We start from the raw sequence: 22,157 nt of genomic DNA, 5'->3' as shown, positions 1-22,157 counted from the left end.
ATATGTCATCCAGTATGTTTGTTTACCCTCATTAGCCATTACAGACAGTATCTCAAATAGTAAAGGCTTATATAACTCTAAAGGAATAATAGGAAATATATCCAGGAGAGATAACTTAAAAGAGTTTCTATAGCCAAGACTTTTCTAAAGCCTTTATATTGAATCTGGGAAGCATAGAGTTTGGAAAAAGGATTAAAAAATGATTTGAGAATTCAACTGAAATCCCTAGGTCTAAAATATAATCCCAAGTAAAATCATTTAAAAATAAATTATCTGGAAACCTGTTTTAGCTGCATTTGAGATCTAGGATGGTACTGTTCATACATTCCTGAATTGAAATTATACTGTGATCCCACTATATGCCAGCTATATTGTTCCACTGTGGTATCCTGATTTTTAATGTATCCATAATTTTGCCACTTTCTAGAATATCACTTACTTAGAACCCTACATTATACTATCTATTGAGTCTAGCATCTTCCTTTTTATGATGTGCATTTAAGTTTCCTCCATGTCTTTTTGTTGCTTGATAACCTTGTTCTTTTAGTGCTTACTATTAAATTTCATTTTCTTGGTGGTCCATAGTTTATTTTATCCATTTATATTCCCAAAAACACATTAGCTATTTCTGAGTTTTGTCAGTTCCAGAAACTTTCTGTAAATATCTCTGCATTAGTTTTTGTATAGCCATAGTTTTGAACTGTTTTCTGTAACTACCGTGTTGCATTCCTACCAGCCATGAAAGAGAGCTCTTGTTACTTTACATCCTTGTCAGCTTTTGATATTATCAGTGTTTTTGGAATTGAGCATTTTAAAATGTCTTTATTGGTATCACATGGATGTTTTGACTTTTATTTCCTGAAAATATAACTTGTGCTGCATATTTTTATGCACTCATTTTCCATCCACATCTTCCCTAGAGTGATATTTATTAAGGTGTTTGGCCCACCTTTAGTTGGGTTATCTGTTTGTTTGTTTGTTTGTTTGTTTTAATTCTAAGAATTATTTGTATAGTCTGTATAAGAATCCAGATAAGCTCTTCAAATATTTTGTTCCAGACTGGAAATGAAACAGTAGACTTCTGTATGCAAAAAGTGAATCTAAACACAGGTGTTGCATCTTTCAGAAAAGGTAGCTAAATGTTTCATAGGCCTAAATGTAAAATGCAGAACTATAAAACTTAGACAATAATTTACAATAGAATTTAAATGACCTTAGTTTAATGATAATTTTTAAAATGCCATATCAGTGCATGATCTTTGAATGAATTATTAAAATGACCTCATTGAAATCTCCACACTATTTCACTTTACATATTTTCTATACATAATATCACATAATATTGTCCATACTTATTATTTCAACTCACTTTTATGTGAGAACTACGAAAATTATTTCTAATATAGACTTTGCATAAGTTAAAGATACCTGTTTGTTAATGCCCTAGAAATCCAGTTAGAATTGCCACAATCATCCTGAGCACAACATGTACAATTAAAAATTTCTCCTCTTTATTCTCTTTGTTCCCTTTGTTGATGATTTTGTCACTAATATTCCACTCATGTTAGAAAACAATGTCATTTTTGACCTCTCTTTTGTCACTAACTAGACATATCACTAATGAGCTACCATTTATATAATTTGTCCTCACTGGTTATCTATTTCTTCTGTATTTTCTTATAATTATTAAATTAGCATTACCAAAGTTTCAGTGTTAATCATACACTCATAATTTTCTCATAATTAATTATGTTAACATTATTCTCTGTCCCTCAAAATATATTCTCCATAGTGCCTCAACAGTATAAAAATATGAAAGATGTATGTGAACATATCACTCATCATCTTGTGTTTAATTCAGTAATAACAATCTATAGCACTTTGAATATAGTACAGATTCCATAACATGGTGTACATGTACCTATATTTTCAACCAACTGCCCAGTCTTTCCAACATTATATCCTACACACACGCACACCCATTCTATTCTGCATTTATTCCACATCCTGGCTCAACTTTCATCCTTTCTATATTTCAGTTTTACTTCTACCTAGAACCTTTATTTTCCCCAAGTTAGGTTTGAATCAATGATACCATGCACACAGGGGAATCTCTACATACTGCATTTTGGTGGTTTGTCTGAGTGTCTATATAAGTAAGATGGTAGAAGAATGAAAATGATGGTCTTGCCTCCACCATTCATGTACAATTCCTAAAGAATGACGGTGACCCCTGAATGACAAAGGATTGACTATTTTATGCAAGGGGATAATGTGGTAGAAAGAGATAGGATATAATTTAACTGTGTTTGTAGTGATACTGGGGCACTGCAACCCAAAAGAGGGAGAAGCATCTAGTAACTACATGAAGCTGCTCTGCTGATACTGACTGAAATGTTTATGCTCCTAATGCTCCTACTGGAAATTTTAGAAACCAAGTACTGTTTTGGAGAAGTAAGTACACAGAACCAGAAAACTGTGGGGTAATGGTGCAGGGACAAATGGCAGGTCATGGTACCCTGAGCCAATAGTGAAATACCTTGAGCCCCCACTAAGATATATAAAGCAACAGTGAGTGAACTAAAGAGAGATTTTGAAAACAATACAATAGTAGAGAGAACTGTAAGATCCATTTATAACTATAGACAAATTGATAAGACTAAAGAAACAATAATCTTATATGATGACTAAACCAGATAGTCTTCAATGCACATCTACAGAACACTCCACCCACATATTACTGCATATACACTTTTCTTCATGTGCACACAGACTATTGTCAAAAATAAAACATATGTTCAGTCAAAGACAGTTGTTAATAAACATATGGTGACTGAAATCATACCAAGCATGCTTCATGTGTCCGTATATCCTTAGTACACAAGCTGTGGTACTCCTATATCATACTAGATGGTTGATACTCATGTTCTCAAGTAAATATTTTTAAATGGTCTGATGCAATCTAGTAAATAACTTAACAATATATTACAGAATGTAAACTTTGAAAACAGGTTCAAATTATGTTCTTCATGCTTCCTAGCTGCTGAAGTTTGTAGTGTTAGAACATTAAATATTTAGCTCCTTAAAGGTATTTTTCCATTATAAAAAATTAATATTAAGTGATATCTGTTCATAAATGCTCCTGAATGGGTATCTATTTGCTGGACCTTTAGGAGAGATTTAGTAATAGTAAATAATGTGGTAGTAATAAATGACTTGGTGTGACTGTTCAGTGTGAGGTTAGCGCACAGTAGATCCCGTTTCATAATAGGAGCCATCTTGGCCTACTCTCAACCCCATTCTGGAAGACTATGTTATTTACTTCTCCAGCCTGCTTAAGGGGGCAGCTGAAACATTTTTTTGCTGGAAAGAATTCTTAGTCAAAGATGTTACCTTACCATTTTTATTGTTGCCTTTATTGTTTCCTCAGGTTGACAGGAACTAAGGATATTTATCTTATTGGAAACATTTCTTAAATGTTTATGTAAAATTTATAATTCTCTAATAAGTGGGACTTAAATAATGGAAAGTCATTTAATTATGCATCCCTTTTGGGTATTTTAACATTTATGCTTCTCTCAAAATAACTAACCATGTCCTGTTTTTTAGGGGGTTTTCTATTACTCTGACAAATGGCTATAGGTGTTCTCTGTAGTGTGTGCATGTGTGTCTCTCTCTCTTTATAACATGGAATTATAAGTTAATCACAAATCAGAATGGCATAATTTTTCATGATGACTGCATAGAACATCAAAATACATGCATATATGTGCCTTGCCTTTTTATTCCTTTCACGGTGTCCTTCACAATGTGGAAATTTTAAACAATTATACAATTCTGCCCTAGAAATTATCTGAAATACACTTTTTGTTGAGATGACAATAATAATAGTAACATTTTCATTTTCTAGGCCAAGGAATGACCATATTCCCTGGATCACATTATTATTGCCAGGAGAAATACATATTCTTCAGACTTGAAAAAAAGCTTAGAGATTTTGAAGCTTTGTAATATGAATTATATGTAAAAAATCAAAGTGTTGCAGAGGCCTGAATTTAGGAACTAGTAGCAAACTTGAAAATAAAAAGTAGTGCTTTACTATAGATTATACTAGCTCAAAATCTAACTAAATACATGGAGCTCTTTTCTTGTAAGTAAATATACTAAGAATGGATTATACAACAATCTAGCGTAACATTAGTTTAACATTAAATGAATCACATTATTTAGAGTGGAAAACCTGCATTCAGGATATTTTCTGTGACTGAACTTCCTGGCTGCTTCACTTTGGAGAGATTTGCAATCTTCTGTCATATCAGCTCTAATTTGCAAATAATATATGTGTTACAGGTACTTCACAGAATTGTTGAGGACATATTTTTTTTTGCATTAATTGCTGTGCATAATATAAAATATTCTAGATTTAATAGTAGTATGCTTTTTTATCATTATCTTCTTCTTGTCAGATTTCAAAAAACGTCGATTATATAATCCAAGATTAATATTGCTTTTATAAAGTATTGAAACCATTTAAGAGTTTTACTAGCTGATTCAGGTAATAATTGCCAGATTATTTTTGTTTGAAGGCATTAAATGGTAGAATGAGTTAGTAGATGTCATCAAATTGTCCTTTAAGAAATAATTCATACAGCCCCAGTTTTCATTTATTACCTTTTGGGCCTAATTTCTGATTTATTAAAGTTCATTTAACCATCTTCTTTATCATTCAGACAACAAAATTTTATGAAATATCGTGTTATGTTCAGATACTAGTTTGCATAAAGCTCACTATGTCAAATGGGTCATGATTTAATGGGAAAAAAGACAAACCACAACTGAAATGCAGTGTCATCAATGCTAGGATATATATAAATATACATATATATGTATATATGTGTGTATATATATATATATATATATATATATATATATATATATATAGTGAATCCAGACTTGAATTTTTAAAAGTGATTGACAGGTGTGCTTAACTAAGTGAAGCCATAGGGTGAGGGGTAGGAGTGGTGGGATGAGAAGGAGCTGTGAAGGCAGGAAATAGCATGTGCTTTCCAGAGGGAGGAACATATGTAACAGTAGAAATGACAAGAAAAAAATTCCTTTTTTCTGCAGAATCACTGTAGTACTCACCGGCAAGATTCTCTTCCCTGTTATAAGTAGAGGATAAAAAGCACATTCGGGATGAAAGATTCGGTGAGGTAAGGTGCAGATGACAATCACAATATGACTTTGAGCAGGATTCAGATGCAAGTGGAGACAATATCATAAAATGCAACATATGCAGTGCTGAGAAATTTGAATCTCACTACTTCAGTTTATGAAGAGGTATGGGAATTTTGAGCGGGGCTGTGATGTGACTAAGTTAGGATTTTATGATGGTTACGTGGAATGTGGGAATGTCTCTTCATTGGTGCTGCCTACCATTCCTCATTGGCATCTTGGCTGCCCTCAGACCCCTCAGGAAGCCCAAGATCATCAAAAAGAGGACCAAGAAATTCATACAGCACCAGTCAGACAGACAGATCAAAATTAAGCGTATCTGGCGGAAACCCAGAGGCGTTGATAACAGGGTACGCAGAAGGTCTAAGGGATAGATCTTGATCCACAACAATGGTTGTGAGAGCAACAAAGAAAACAAAGCACATGCTGCCCTGTGGCTTCTGCAAGTTCCTGGTTCACAACGTCAAGGAGCTCAAAGTGCTGCTGGTGTGTAACAACCACAAAGTCTCCTCCAAGAACCGCAAAGCCATTTTGGAAAGAGCAGTGCAGCCGGGCATCCCAGTCACCAATCCCAATGCCAGGCTGTGCACCAAAGAGAAGAGTAACCAGTTCGTGTGTGTGTATTGTGTTAATAAAGCCATGACACTGCCTCTGGAAAAAATAAAATAAAATATGTTTGAGACACCAAGAAGAGAGTGATTTGAAAACTTGCCAGTGGAAACAAACTTCAGAGAATCTCCAGAAGTAGGCTCTGTCTCCTTTCTTAAGAACCATCGGTATTTTTTCAATTCTGCTAAAAATAAAATTCAAACCCTTATGCTCATCAAGTCCCTGCAAAACTTGGCTTCTAAGCAACAATAGGTAGCATTACAGCATAGTGTCAAAAGAGTGAACGTGTTTCTATTAAAATTTCAGTTCACCATTTTAATAACTGTGTGACCTTGTATAAATTACCTAATCTCCTTGTGATTCAGTTTCTGATTCCCAGAATGAGAATTAAAAAAAAAAAAGGTAAATATGAGTGAAAAATATAATAATCCACTTAAACATTTATCACAGTAATTGGGCATGAAAAGCACTCAGTAAATACTAGGTAATAAAAACCGATCGTGCAATTCTATATGCTCACTCTACGTTACTCTCACTCTTCTGACAGAAGTTCCTAGAATAAACTTTGAAGCATGTGAGAATTCAACTTTTGCATCTTTTAGCCCAGAACATTCTTTTTCCACTACTCTGGTTCCCTTATGTCTTTCCTCTCATGACTTGATGGCACCCTCCTCCTCAGTGACCTTCCTTGAATACTCTGTGTATATAATGTACCATTATTCTCAGTCGTGCCAACCTGGTAATAGTCTTCAATGCACTTAGCACAAATTTAAATATTTATTTGCTTACTTATTAATTATACTTCTCTTCAACTAGACTGTAAACTCCCATGAGAATTTCCTGTTCTCTTGTGTAAGGATTTAAGTAACTTCTTCATTGATTCAAAGTTAAGTAATATTGTATCCATTTATCTTATGCATCTGGTGCACAGAAAGTTTCAAAAAATGTTAAATACTGAAAAAGTACAATACAGAGACTAGGAGATTGGTTCAATGTAGAACGATGGAGTAGTAAGGAAGAGGTTATCAAGCATGATGAATATGAAGAGAAAAATTAAGGGGTAAAGAAAAAGGAGCACTTTAAATTTAGACACATTCGTGGGCACAGTAAACTGTATTTGGGTATTGGGGTCACCGCTCCAAGGAGAGGTTTGAATTCAAGATAGAACCAATACTAGTAATTGTACACATAGTACATAGTAATACGTGCATTAACCTGAACAGAGCAGTGGACAGAGACTGGAGCTTAGTAAGGAATCTCAGGGAGGATTGTTCTTTTTTTTCTTTTTTCTTTTTTTAAAGATAGATTTAATGTATATTATTATCTATCTTTTCTTTTTTTATTACAAAAGTTTATTTTTACATCATTTTGTACATTTTTTTTTCCATCTCAATTGTAATCCCCGTGGGTTTCCCATGACCAAGTCACCCATGTGCCATCACCATAATCCCGTGCATTTCCCTCCCCCCCCCCATTTTTGATCCCATTCCCCACTCCACCCCCACATAATGTCTCTGATATATGGCTGTTTATTATTCTTGTTATTTTCTCACCTGGTCCATTATACTCCTGCTATGAGTGAAACCATCCGGTATGTTTCTTTCTCTTTCTGGCTTATCTCACTAAGCATGATCTTTTCCAGCTCCATCCAAGTTGCTGCAAAAGACATGCGTTTCTCTTTTTTGGTTGCTGAGTAATATTCCATTGTATATATGTACCACATCTTTTTTATCCAGTCATCTACTTTTGGGCATTTGGGCTGCTTCCATGTTTTTCCAATTGTAAACAAAGCAGCAATAAACATGGGGGTACAGGTATCTTTTTCAATCAGTGTTTTTGTGTCTTTTGGGTAGATACCTAGGAGTGGGATTGCTGGGTCGTAGAGAAGGGAGGATTGTTCTTTAAGATGCAAATGGAGAAAGGCTAAAAGGGAGAAAAACTGATGGGGATTTTGGGGTAAACCATCAACGAAACAAAACAGAAATAAGCAGTATCATTCTGAAAAATAGCCTGGTATTTCAGATTGTTTTATTTTTCTGTAACTATCAAGAACTTGATCTCTTCATGAGCTATCACTACATTTCTTGGATGCCACCCTATCCACAAGCAGGCACATTCTTCTAAACTTCTTTCTGCCTTGACCCCTGGCATCCTTGCTCCTTACCTTGCAATATTCTTTCCCTAAGTTTCATTAGGCGGAATTCTTTTTCTCCCATCTGTAATGTTATGAAGGTTTTAGTCATGTGGTACAGAGTCTTCACTTCTAACTCTAAAAGTTGCCTTCACTTGTCTCTAGGACAAATAATAAAGGTAGCTGAGAGGGCCTCACTGATGGCACAAGGGGTTAAGTCTCAGCATGAGGAAGTTATCTGCAGCATGAGTTTGAGCTATGCCCAGGGAGCTGAGCCACATGGCACAGCACACCTCTTCTGTCTTGCAAGATGCTCCCCTCAGCAGTAGACTTCAATATATCTGCCGGTTCTGCTCCCCATTTTGTCTCTGGTGAATCATCTCACTCCCCACACCTCTGGCCTGCACCCCTGTTCTTATATGCATAAATAAATAAAACAAGTTTTTTGAAAAAAATAAAGGTAGCTGAGATACCTTCAGAGCAAGTTTTCCAAGTGAGTATTAAAATTCACTCTAGTTGGGCCTCCCAGGCTGCACAAGGGTTAGTCTCAGTGCTGTCAGGTTATCAAAGGATTGCTAGCTACTGCATGAGTTTTATCCCTGGCCAGGAAGCTCTCCTCAGCAGAGTATTTCAAAGATCTTCCTGTTCTGCTCCCAAGTCCTCTCACCCCATCCCCGCCACTCCCTACTCCCCTCTGACCTTCTGACCCTCTGACTCTCTGACCTACAGCCCAGCTCCTGTACACATAAGTAAATAAGAAATTAAAAAAAAAAAAATCTTTTAAAAAACAAAATAAAATTGACTCTTGTTACTGACATTCTTTTCCCGTCACAGAGAACACTGGCATGGGCACAGAGTGTATGTAGTACACAAAAGATGTATTTGATGGCCTTTTTAGTGGTATATTGTGTAGAACTATACGAGTCAGCCTGTAAAACCTGGATTGCTAATTTTGTGTTAAAATACATAAAAATACATAGCTAAATACATACATTTGGGGTACAGGACAGTTTGGGGTTTGCGGGTGAGAGTATTCACCAGAGACAGAGTGAGGAGCAGAACAGTCAGTTTGAAGTACACTGCTGAGGGGAGCAGTGGGTGGGTCAGGAGAGGTCTGCTGTGCCATGTGGGTCAGCTCCCTGCCTGGGATCAAACTTGTACTGCAGTAGCTTCATAACTTCATAGTGCTGTGCTTTAAGCTGTGGTGCCACCAGGGAGGGCCCCCAACAAATTATAGTTTTAAAGTAAATTTGAAACAGATTGTGATGGGAGGAGAGAGGGCTATTCTATGGCTGGTTATCTGCTTGTGTATAGAAAGACTTTTTAAAACTAGTGGAAGAGAGTCTGGAATCAGGTTGCTCCTACTGGAATAAAACTTTTGTATTAGTGAAAACTGAAGTCCCACTGCCTCTTCTATTCCTAATGTGTTCCTAAGTTCATCATTCCTGGGAATGTTACATGTTAACATTTTATCTTATAAATTATTTTTGAGCATTGTATATGTAAGTACTGTTATCTAAAATAACCCAAATCACTATGCAGCTTCAGCTGCTAATTCCAATGTCATCTTTTCTGGAATTCTCTTTGGGTTTGCCTAATTCAGTCACTGATGGAACTAGTAGGAAATTATAGGAAAGGTAGGAATTAGTAGTAGGAATTACAGGAAAGGTAGAAAAGACCTAAGTATGTAAATAATTTCATACTGAAGATGATTCCTACTTAACCCTTTTTTATTCCTGATCTCTTATCTCTTGTTCTTGTGTGCTTCTGCAGACTAGCTTCATGTAGCTAAGCAAGCCACCAAAAATGAGTGTGGTATCAATAGAGAAAGAATAAAATTAAAATGAATAGCAACTAAAGATATTGTGCATGAAGCTTTTTTTTTTTTTTTAAGTCAAGAGCAAATGAAATGCCTTACACTTACTGTATGAAACCTGGAGACAATTTCAGACTCAATAGGCAGGAAATTAGACACAGGATTCAGGTATTGTTAATGTGACTTTCATATTTGAGTCCTGGCTCATTGTAATAAAAGTCACTTCTCTGCCTCTCCTGGAATCCAGCTTTTAGACATTTTTGCTGAGCTACCCGTCTATCATTTAGTCATTCTTCCTAATAGTCTACAGCAGCACAGAAGCCACATCACAAGGTACAGTCTTTCTGCTTCTGTAAATGAGTTCAACCACTTCAAAAGCCACTCCCTTTGTTCCTTGATTTCTTTTTGAGCTCCTAGCAACCACCATTGTGTCAGATTCTAAATTTAGATGCATTTCATGCATCTCTCTGAATCTCCAAATTATTCTCCATCAGTTCACAACTGAGATTAAACCCTAAGCTCTTCAGTCTGGATAGAAATAACTACTGTACACTTATTTCTTTATGCATGGAAGCCTTACTAAAGTAGGTGCACAGGAACAAAAAGGCAAGGCTGAGATCTGTTACAAATGGGGGAACTATTAAATCACTCATTTGTTACTTCCTGAACTTCCCTCTTTCTCCTCCTCTCTATCATTATGAAATCCTCACAGTAAATTCTATACCTAATTTCTCAGCAGCTCTCCTGCAAATAATAATTTATGCCTTGATGGGCTCATGCAACCTAGTAATTTAATTCAGTGAACTCTCTCAGCAAAAGTTTACAGGGAAGAGAAGGCTCTACATTGAGTTGTTAGAAAAACACTACCAGCATTTAACCCTATAAAGATTATGTCCATTTTTAATAGACTTTCCCATCGTCCTTCTCTGGATTTCCCATAGTCTTATTGAAGGAGACTGGCAAGACATGATACTGAATTTACAAAATAGTTGTGATGACTATAATGCAAATCCTGATATTTGAATTTTATTTTTGGAATACAATTGTCTGACTTAAACTTTGATGTTGAGGCATTTACTTCATTCAAAGTCATCCTACCTTGAATAGCTAGTTGCCAACCAAGTGACAGATAAAGAACCAGACTGTCTCCTGCTAGAGTCTCCTTTGTTTTCCAATCCTAGTTAGTTTAGATAACTGATTTATATCCTCCTAGTTCTAGTATTCTTTTTTTGTCTTCCCAAACTTAAAATTCCAGTCATGTTTTAATTCACAAATGAAGACTGAACCCCTGAAAGCTTAGATCATCCCCATTCTTGACACCGGTGAAGGCAAGTCTTGAAGCCTTTGTGTTTATCTGTTTCTCACCATGCCCATGATCTTGCTATGACCTGGTATGTTTGTAATTTCTCTTCTGGTAAGTAGGATTTAAATCTTTTTTTTTTTTTTTGTTCAGTTTTCTGATAGCTATTGCTGAAGGGCATCTTGAAATGATAATAAGAACCCCAAGGGCAGATTCAGTAGTTAGATGGACTTAAAAGGGAAATGTCTATGGAAACTCACTGGGCCCAGGTGAGTGCCCCCAGGCGCTTTTAGGCCTTACATTATTGTCAATAGTCTGACTTGAGATTGGCATAAAACCCCAACAGAAGTGTAAAATGCAGATGCTGGACAGGTGGTTCCTCCATATGCTTCCTAGACTTCTAAAAGTCTACTGAGTTGTGCTCATAATTATCTTAACTTCCCTTTCAAGAGTTATATACCACAAAGGAACCTGTAGGGCTACGACCTTCATCTTTTTATATCTGTACAAGCTACAACAATCTAAAATCTCACTTTTGGGCTTCTAATAGGAGTTAGATCAAGCATCTTTACATGCAGAGGAATAGAAAACTCACAGGTAATTTCTTTGATCACCTTATTTGAGCAAGTAATTATGAAGCAACGGTTAAGAATAAATTTTCTGGGAAATTGACAAGATAGCCTTTAGAAATCAGCAGCTACAACAAAAGTGCTTCTTTATTCAGTGGCAAGTACACAGTTTGTTCTTGTTAATTGCTTTGTAAATTCATAATGTTGTAGCACATAGTAAACACTGAGTAAACTTGTGTGGACTGAAGGAACTATGAAATAAATGAATTTTGGTTGCTAAGGTAGCCAGGAGTACCTTGTAAGTGCACAGGAAGTTTCTGCCTCATTTCCACCTCTTAACTGACCCACTTGATACTTCCAAGTTGACAACTGGTTCGGTGACTGTTTCAAACTTCAATATTATATTTTTCTTCAGATATAGTTCTCAATGTAATTATTTTCATTTTCTACACGTTTTCATGTTACATAACATGATTTTATGTTTTTGGCAGTTTGTTCTTCCATATGCTCCCTTAAAGTGCCTGCACTTTATGAAAGTCTGGGGTATAAAGCAAATTTATGCCCATCAGTACTACATATAAGATGCATACATTAAAAATAATATAGTAATCAAAATAAAACAATAACACTGGACTTAGGATTCTTGGAATATCTTTCTTTAGACTGTTTGAAAGCACTTCCTAAGCTCATGACATGGAAATAATCATTATTTTTGAGACATCCATTACACCAAGAGCCTTATGAAGATGGCATGGAAACGCTAGTCGTGTGTTAGGGGTATTTCACTCCATCTGACATCTTTATCTCAACAGATTTACGATTTTTTTTTAAAGATTTTTATTTATTTATGCAAACAGAAATGAGGTACAAGCCAGAGGTGCAGGGGCAGTGAGAGAATTCACCAGAGACAGACTGGGGAGCAGAACAGGCAGATCAACGAAGTACACTGTTGAGAGGAGCAGAGGGCAGGTCAGGAGAGGTCTGCTGCGCCATGTGGATCACCTCCAGGGTGGGAGATCAAACTCATGCTGAAGCGGCTGGGCTAGCTTGCAGTGCTGAGTCTTACCCATTGTACCACCAGAGAGGGCCCCAGACTTATGATTATTATGGTATGATCATGAGTCCATATCTAAGCAAGAACTATCTGGAGTTGGAATCTTTAAAAATTAGGGTGTGAAGGGACTGCTTAGATATCTAGATATGAATAAATGGAGGAAAATGAACTTTGTTTATGAGGCTTGGGCAGACTTTATAGTGAGGAAGATGGTAAATGTCCAAAGGTAGAATATAGTTCAGCATCTATAAAACTAGTATATACAGAGACATGGAAACATGAACCCTCCATATGTCTGACATGTGAATGGCTCACAAGGCTAAAGCATAAGGAATATATGGGAAGTGTTCCCAAGGAATGCACTTCATTTGGTTAAGTTGTGAGGAGTTGTAAGTTTGTTAAATTTAAGGATTAGAAATAACAGAATTATATATGTGCTTTTGAACCTGAACCCCTCCTTTTTGTAACAATAACTCCCCGAGATTAAAAATTAGGACTAAGTGGAATTAAACTCTAACTACCTTTGTTCTCTTCCTCTTTCTCACTGCTAGTGATTAATCTTTAACTTGCAACTACTGCATTTCTTTCCAACTGCTCTGGAAAATTGATTGCATTACATTACAAAAAAAAAACTCTATGTTCCACTGAGGATGATAGAAATGTCAAAAACAAACATTTGCTGATCCTTGTGAGATGATGACTCCAAGGAGACACTCCCTGAAGAAAAAGCCAAATGCTGTAACTCCTAATGCATGGGCTCCCCGGCCCCTCCTGGAACCTGGAAATTCAAAACTCCCACATCGTTCCCATCCTGCACCCCTCACTCTCTTCCCACCCCTATGTAACCACAGCTTTCCTACCATGCTGGAGCCTGTTTTTCAGTGTGCTAATCCTGCAGACTCCATTGACAGCCACAGCAAAAGATAAACATCCTCCATGAAAAATCTTTTTTGTGGTTTAGAATTTGGCATTTTTGGCAGTGAGTCAAAGTCCTGATTTGGACATTTCCATTTTTAATTAAGTCAGTCATGTGATCAAAGCCTATTTAGAGGAATGCCTTTTATATTCTATGTTTTTTAATATGCTGTCTTTAAAAAAAAAAGATTTATTGATTTATTCGTACAGAACTGGGGTATAGGTCAGAGATTCAGAGGGTAAGAGGATTCACCAGAGACAGAGCGAGGTGCAGAACAGGCAGATCCAGATCGAGGAAGTAGACTGCTGAGGGGAGCAGCGGGCAGGTCAGGATAGGTCTGCCACCCATGTGGATCTCCTCCGGGGCAGGCGGGAATCGAACTCATGCGGAAGTGGCTTAAGCTCCTTAGTGCTGTGCTTTAACTCGCTGCACCACCAGGGAGAGCCAATATTCTGTCTTTTAAGGAGCTTCTTTGTTTTGGGTTTCACCAGAAGGTCACCCTAAAGCAAGGATTTGAGTAAAAGGAACTTTTTTCTAATATATATTTAGTTTATTGGATATCAGGATACTACCTATAAGCGTTATCACAGGGCAACCAAGAGTTTATCATGCTACTTCCTCTCTGAGTACCTGTAGGCTGATTACACTGGGGAACTCTGAAGGCCACAGTAAAATATACACTTGTGAGATTTTCTAACTAAATGAAATTCTGGCTCCTTTGGTAGATGACAACATGCTCTCTTTTGGCTAGAAAAAAATCACCAGAACAACTAAATGTGGGTGCTGATAAGTAGCTGTCTCTGGGTGAGGGTACCAATATAAACTACTATAAGGATTCCAAAGATATACTGACAGAGTGAAAATACTACTTATATTTTTATAAAGCCATCATCACAGAATGCTATTTTTAAATATATATTGTTATAGACCTTCCTTGACCCAAAAGAGAGGGTCCTTTGCCCTCTAGGGAAGGAATTCATCAGAAAGCACTAGTTGTAGTTGAACCAGTCAAAAATTTATTAGAGACTCATGCAAAAGGGAGCTTGTTCAGGGGATGAGAAAATAGCCTGGCTCTCTGGAGAGAAGTAGGAGGAGGTAATTAAGGTGTAGGTCCATGAGGAAGGGAGTTGTTCTGGGTTGGGCTGTGCCCAGGCATATACAGACAGGTTACATTCTAGCTGTGCATGGGGACTCTCAGTTTTCTCCTCCAGGACAGTGTGAGATAATCGTTATTCAGGATATAATGCAATTTATTTATCATAATGCCTCATGGTCAGTGTGATGGACTGAATTGTTGGACAAGGCTTCCCAGTCCATGATTGATCCACTTGTTCAAACAGGTGTGAAGAACTCATCTTGTAGACTTACAATTTCTCTTACCTAGGCTGTCTCAGTATATATATGGAGGGCCATTCGCTTTGAATTTCTTGCTTTTCAACTTACTCCTCTACATTGTTGAGATCAGGACTATGCCTTGCATAGTTTACTGGGGCTAGAGCTCTGTGACTGGGAAAGGTTTGTTGTCTAGGCTAGGCTTTCTGGTTGGATCCATTGTATCCATGCTTCTGGGGTCACTGGCGGGCCTTTTTTTCTTGGGTGAGGAGCCATAAGCTCCGTGCAGCAGTCAGGCAGAGCTGTGTGTGTAGTACCATAGGCTGGGTTCTGAGGCTGGATCTCCACACTGGATTATCTTTTCCACTCAGAAACTGAACAGTGTTTTAGATAATTGACCTGGGCTGTGGAGAATTTTAGGAGGTACAGGACCTGAGTAGGTCATCAGCTATAAAATAGAATGTAAATTGTTAAAAGATGGTCATCTTAGGGAACTTTCTTAAATCCTCCTGCATTTGATCAGATTGTTAATGATTGAGAACATTTTATGTAATTTTTCACTGGAATTGGGTGCTTTAAAAATAAATTAATTCATTACTGTCAGCTACAAACATGTACTGCACTTTTTAATAAGGAGAGATACTGGCTATAATATGGCAGCCATTATGATCAAGGAAACACTCAGGGAAGATCTGAGCCCAGCAAGTATTTGTGTATGTGTGTAAGCCCACAGATCATTGCAAGTCTTGTAAGATAACTGTTGTGAGGTAGGTGTTACTAGGTTGATCTTTCTGAACACCCAAGAGTATTGGCTGTAACATGAGTCACTTCATTTCAGATAGTGTTCAATTTTCTTAACATTGGAAGAAAAGAATCTTTAATTTAGGACTTGAATATGATAATAAAAGGATTACTCAAAAATTACTTAATTCAAACTATAAAATGAATTATAGTTCATCTAATAACTTAAACATGAATATACAATAAATTATAAAGAAAATGCCATTTGGTTCTGATGCTAGTTTGTAATCTGCCTTTATCAGGGACTTGGTAAAACAATCAGTATAGAGAAAATATTCCTTTCTCTTTCTTGGTCTAATTCCAATTTACTACCTTGTTCTGGTTTGACTGTCAACACTGCTTTCTTGATCTTTGCTATTCACTAAATACTTTTCTCTTTTTGGTCACATATATTCTGTGCTATACAGGTTAAAATATTTATGTCATTTTTAATTTGAGTTTTGAACAAATTGTAGAGACCTCTTGGTGACTGCTTGCAAATCACTCAGAGATCAATAGTAGACCTTCCTTCTGTCTCTGTTAGCTGTCCATCATTTTCTCCCTCCGGCTTCATTCAGCTTGTTTTCATTGCTACCTTCCTTTTTCACCAGTGGAACATTAAAAACCTGACAAGTATACAGAAGAAAAGTTTCCAACTATTGTATTTTTAAGCTGCTAGTATCTTCTGATTGTAAAACTTTCAGAATGATTTACTCCCTACAATTTTCCCAAAAAAATGTATTCAACATATAAATATAAAACATATTTTTCCAGTGTGCGTTGACAAAAGATATGTGCATCTCTCTGAGTTGTATAGCAAGGTTGGAAAAATGAGATTTATACTTCATTTTTGGTACACAGATAGCATTTCCTGGTTACATATAATCTGATAATTTCCCTCCATTGCTCATAAAGTATTGTAGTTTCTTAGGACTCATGAAAAAATTCCCTTAGTAAGCTCATAATTCTATTCTTTGACCCAATTTATGTAGGTCTCTTTAAGTTTTTATGGGCTGAACATAAATTGGAAGACAGGTAACTCTACATTCTGTTGGTTTCCAAATTCTTCCTGTTAAAAGAGATGCCTCACATAGAAACAGCTCCCTTATTAGAGAAAAGTTCAAACTGAGTTTCATTTGAACTGAACATAGTGGTTCATCTTCAGTTAGACAGGACATTACTTGAAAAGACAAACCTGAATTTATAGCTAAATGAAGGATTTTGTCTTCATCATATGGCACATTTCAGGATGAACCTTAACAGTACAGATCTGCTGACAACTAACACAGGGTCACTGGGCAGGATCAATGTTTCTAGAAGATGAATTCCTTGATGAAGAGGTTATAGAGTGGTGATTCCATAGCGCTGGGAAATTTTTATGGTATCTCTTCAGACAGAGTGTTTAACATATGTTTTAGCTTTGAAATGAACATGGATTGTTATACTTAAATCATGTTTCAAGTGATAAAGAGTAGATTCCCTCTGGATTCCAAGTTACATACCTTATGAAGTTAAGAATAAGTTAGTTTTCCTAGATTTCTTACTAAGACTATCTCTGGTGTGCAGATTTGGCCAAGCTTCTTATAATCCCTTATTTTCTTGTCCTGGACATGATACAAAAATAAAAGACTTGTTCCTCCATCTTTTACTTCTATTACCTTTGTTTTGTTTTGTTTTGTACCATAATGTTCATCTTAACTCCATTATGGCTTTCTTCTGTATTAATGGTGCCTGAGTTAGAATTTGGGAGAGACAGTAAATTGAATACTCAGAGACTATTCATGTCCAGAAGTGCATTTGAGACTGACAACTCAAGTCACAACTCTGCAATATTTTGATGTTGTAAAACAAATTGGAAAGAAATCAAAAGATTACAAAATAAAAATCCATCATAAATAAATACTAGTTTATTTTGAAAGTATGAAGCTCTGCATGCTTGAAGATCAAAATTTGAAAGTAGTAGGGTAAATCCATAGGGAAAAAAAAAATGTTGGAGTCCTATCACACTAAGTAAAATAAAGTACAGGTAAGTTAAAAACTCTAAACCCAGTTTCACCATAATTTCACCATAATTAAACCTGATGAACTTGAAAAAGTCCCATAACATCTCTGGACATCGTATTCTATTGTATAAACTAAATATTTAACCCATGTATAAGCATTTAACAACTAGCAACATGTGACTATTGAGCAGTTGAAAAAAAAAATTTCAAAGATTTATTTATTTATGCATACAGAACTGGGGTACAGGCAAGAGGTGTGGTGGATGAGAGGTTTCTCCAGAAACAGAACAGAACAGGCAGATCTACTGAAAAACACTGCTGAGAGGAGCAGCGGGCAGGTCAGGAGAGGTCTGCACGCCATTGGGTCAACTCCCAGGCAGGGGATCGAACTTGTGCTGCAGTGGCCTCGGAGAGCTTCATAATGTGGTGCTTTAACCAATTGTGCCACCAGGGAGAGCCCCAGAGCAGTTGAAATTTTAATGTAATTTGAGATAATCTTTTCACAGTGAGCTTGCAAGCCTTAGTACAAAAAAAAGCAAAAACAAAACAATGTAAGTATATGTTATGTCTTATGTCAATTGTATGTTGCAATGAAAATATTTTGTAAGAATTATATCAGCCTTTTATAAATAAGTGAAACCGCTGATATGGCTCAGGATCATTAAAGAAAACTTGATTATGTTTTTGTTTTGGCTTCAGTCAGAACTTTCTATTTGTTTTTTTTTTTTTTACTGAATTAATATTGTTGTACAACGTGATACATGATACAGAGGAATAGGTTCACATCTCAGATGTATGTCACCTTGCTATACCCACCACATGAACACCCATAGTTCTTTACCACAGACCATGAGTCTCCTTTTGAATGCAGCTACAAAAAATAACTGACAAAAAATATGAGGAAGAGGTATCTGAGAGACAGACTGGCCCCTAAGAAAAATCATAAACGCAGATTCCTTCTCACTGTCTGTGAAATGTCTATTAAAGGGAAGTTTTGCATTCTATTGTCTTACTAATAATAAGAAAAACCGTAAAAGCAGATTCCTTCCAAATGTCTACGAAATGTCTATTAAAGGGAAGTTTTGCATTCTATTGTCTTACTAATAATCTATTTTTAATATTTATAATATTTCTAATAAGATATGTGCTATTTCATACTGAAATTAAAAATAAGAATATAATGAGGTTAAAAGATTGATGAAGAATATCATTATATTGTATTTTATGAAATGGTGTATGAACAAGTTAATGTGCTGTTGAATCTGTTTGCTAGTACTTTGTTGATAATCTTTACTTTCTATTCATCAGGAATTTGAACTTGTGGTTGTCTTTTTCTTGCAGTGTCCTTATCTGGCTTTAGTATCAGAGTAATGTCCATGCTAAGTTGGGGTGAGCTGCTCCTGGCAGGACTCCTGGTTGGGTGGGCCTGCTGACTGGACTCCCTGTCCATGCAGAACCACAGGTTAAGATCTCTTCTAGGCAGGTATTGGTGGTTGTGCTTTGTGCTTACTTGGACCTCTGGATGGGATTTGCAGTCACCTCATCTACAGAATATGTTGCTGTTAGGACCCTGTGACTGGGCAGAGCTGCTGCCCCCTGGTGACTGAATTCTATTATCAGGTGGCGCTATTAGAACCACCAGGGCTTCTCAGTCAGAGGGAGTCTCTTGTGCATTGCCAGGAGCACAACCTATGCCCATTTGTATTTGCGATTGCTAGATTGGCTTTTTCGGAAAGCCTCAGTTCAGGACTATGCCTTGCATAGTTTACTGGGGCTAGAGCCCATGCTCTGTGACTTTCTAGGCTTTCTGGTTGGGGCCATTGTATCCATGCATCTGGGGTCACTGGCGGGCCTTTTTTCTTGAGTGAGGAGCCATAAGCTCCGTGCAACAGTCAGGCAGAGCTGTGTGTAGTACCCTAGGCTGGGTTCTGAGGCTGGATCTCCACACTGGATTATCTTTTCCACTTGGAAACTGTAGGCCTGGGACTCTTCTTGGTATCCTGTGTCCCTGGAATGGAGTATGTGGGGGTGGGGGTTGGGGAGGGGACAGTGTAGCCAAAATGAAACTATGCCTTTTACCCTGTTAATGTAGTTCTTATTTTCTATGATTTCAGCTTCACCCTGAGTTTTGGGGATTTTTATAATGCTTCTAATCTACAGTAGTTATACCAGTAGGTTTTGTGAGGGCAACAGTAGTAAGGAACTATCTATGCTGCTATCTTGACAAATTGTCACTTTTAGAAGGCAGTATACATAAATTAGCCAATTTATATATATAGTTCTAATCAGTAAGTTACAGTTGTTTAAATGTGATTTCCATTGTTATTTCTATAATTCAAAACCTTCATTTATGTACTTTTATGTGTTCATATTCAACTTAAATAATTTTAACCTTTCCAATAATATGACCTTATGAAGCCCTATACAGTCCACAGGTGAAAAGATCTATTCAAAATTCGCCAACAGCTCAACCGTAATTCCTAGCAAGCTCATGATCCCATAATCTTAAAATACAGTTTTATCAGAGCAAGTAAATAAGTAGATTTTTGTGATAGATAAACTGCGGAGAGACCAGATTCTGCCTACCTCCATAGAAATTGATTGTAAAGTGTAAACATGGAAGATATGCTTTTTAAAAGTAGAACCTGCAAGGGATCAGTGATTCAGTGTGAATCAGCAAATTAAGCCAGAGTAAGGAAATTCCAGGCTGTTTTCTCTTCCAGATCTTCTTTCTGCCTTCCTCTACTCTGTTTTCCACAGAGGCTGTCTTGTTTGAATTCATCAAATGGTTTGTGTAGCCTCTGTCCTGTGGCCAGATTCTTCAATGTGTGAAATACCTGGATTCAGTTGCAGGGAGGAGAGTGAAGTCGGGTTCTTAATTCCCTAGCTCCTTCTTTCTGCAGGGTGCCCACTGGCTCACTGATTTTGATAACAGAAGGTCTCAGCTCCTGCCAATCTCTCTCTGAAGATCTCCTTATCATAGTGTTTCCAAGCTTGGTTATTCTGTCCTTCCCTTAACACCTTTTAAGGTAATAGGACAAACACTGGTACTAAGCCTAGGAAAGGAAATATCTTTCAAATGTACCTACACCTGCCCATACTTAAAAAAAAAAAGTTATACTGAGATATAATTGATATGCAAAGGAGCATACATATTTAATGTGTAAACTTGATGAGATACACACAGGAGGCTATAAAAATGGCAAGTATCCATGATGCCATCACCATGAATAAGATAATTTATTTATCTCACACTTCTCAGAGTTCCTTTCCTCTTTTACTTGATAAGCACACTTAACATGAAAGCTATAGGTATTTAACATCTCTCATGCACAATACCATATTGTTAACTACAGGTACTATGTTGTTCAGTAGGTCTCTAGAATTTATTCATCTAGCAAACTTTATACCACTTGAATAACAATTCTTCATGTTGCCCATCCTTAACCCTGGAAACCATTACTCTGGTTTCTGTGAGTTTAACTATAGTAAATACCTCATCTAAGTAGAATTATACAGTTATTTTATCCTTTTGTGGCTGAATTACTTAGCATACTTAGCAAACTCAGCTGTGTTTCTATATACTGACAACATACCATCTGAAAAGAATATTAAATAGCATCAAAATACATTTACAATAATATCAAAAACAATTCAATACTTAGACATTTAAACTAAAGAAGTGAAAGTGAAAATTATTACACATTGGTTTAAAATAATAAGTGGAAAGACAGGTCATACTTGTGAGCCAGAAAGTTTAAGAGAAAATGTTTGTAATACCCAAAACTGACTACAGATGCCTTCTCCATCAAAATCCTAATGACATTTTTTTTTAATGATTTACTTATTTATTCACACAGAACTGGGGTACAGGCCAGAGATGCGGAGGGTGAGAGGATTCACCAGGGACAGAGTCGGGAGCAGAACAGGCAGATCGACGAAGTACACTGCTGAGGGAAGCAGCGGGCGGGTCAGGAGAGGGCTGCCTTGCCATGTGGGGATGGAACTCATGCGGAAGTTGCTTAAGCTTCTTAGTGCTGTGCTTTAACCCGCTGCGCCACCAGGGAGGGCCGCTAATGACATTTTTTACAGAAATAGAAAATATAGAACCACAAAAGGCCCAAACTAGCAAAGAGATCTTGAGAAGAACAAAGCTGGAGGTATCACATTTTCTGATTTCAAAATATGTTGCAAAACAATGGTAAGGTAAGTAGCATGGAGCTGATTTAAAAATAGACATAGACCAAAGGAACAATAGAAGGCCGACCCAGATGGAAACTCAACCTTATATAGTTAACTGATCTTTGATAAAGGTGCTTAAAACACATAACTAGGGCCCTCCCTGGTGGCGCAGCGGGTTAAAGCACAGCACTGAGAATCTAAAGCTGCTTCCTCATGAGTTCGATTCCCGC

General features: G+C 36.8%; 1 pseudogene; it reads left to right on the top strand.

The window, feature by feature from the left end:
* The first annotated feature begins 5,411 nt into the window (after positions 1-5,411).
* On the top strand, positions 5,412-5,904 carry LOC101633928 (annotated as a pseudogene).
* Positions 5,905-22,157: the final 16,253 nt, after the last annotated feature.

The sequence above is a fragment of the Condylura cristata genome, unplaced genomic scaffold (genome assembly GCF_000260355.1).
Source record: "Condylura cristata isolate star-nosed mole 26May11 unplaced genomic scaffold, ConCri1.0 scaffold00013, whole genome shotgun sequence".
NCBI lineage: Eukaryota > Metazoa > Chordata > Mammalia > Eulipotyphla > Talpidae > Condylura > Condylura cristata.
Note: the sequence above shows the minus strand (reverse complement) of the source record. Positions and strands in the feature narration are given on the sequence as shown.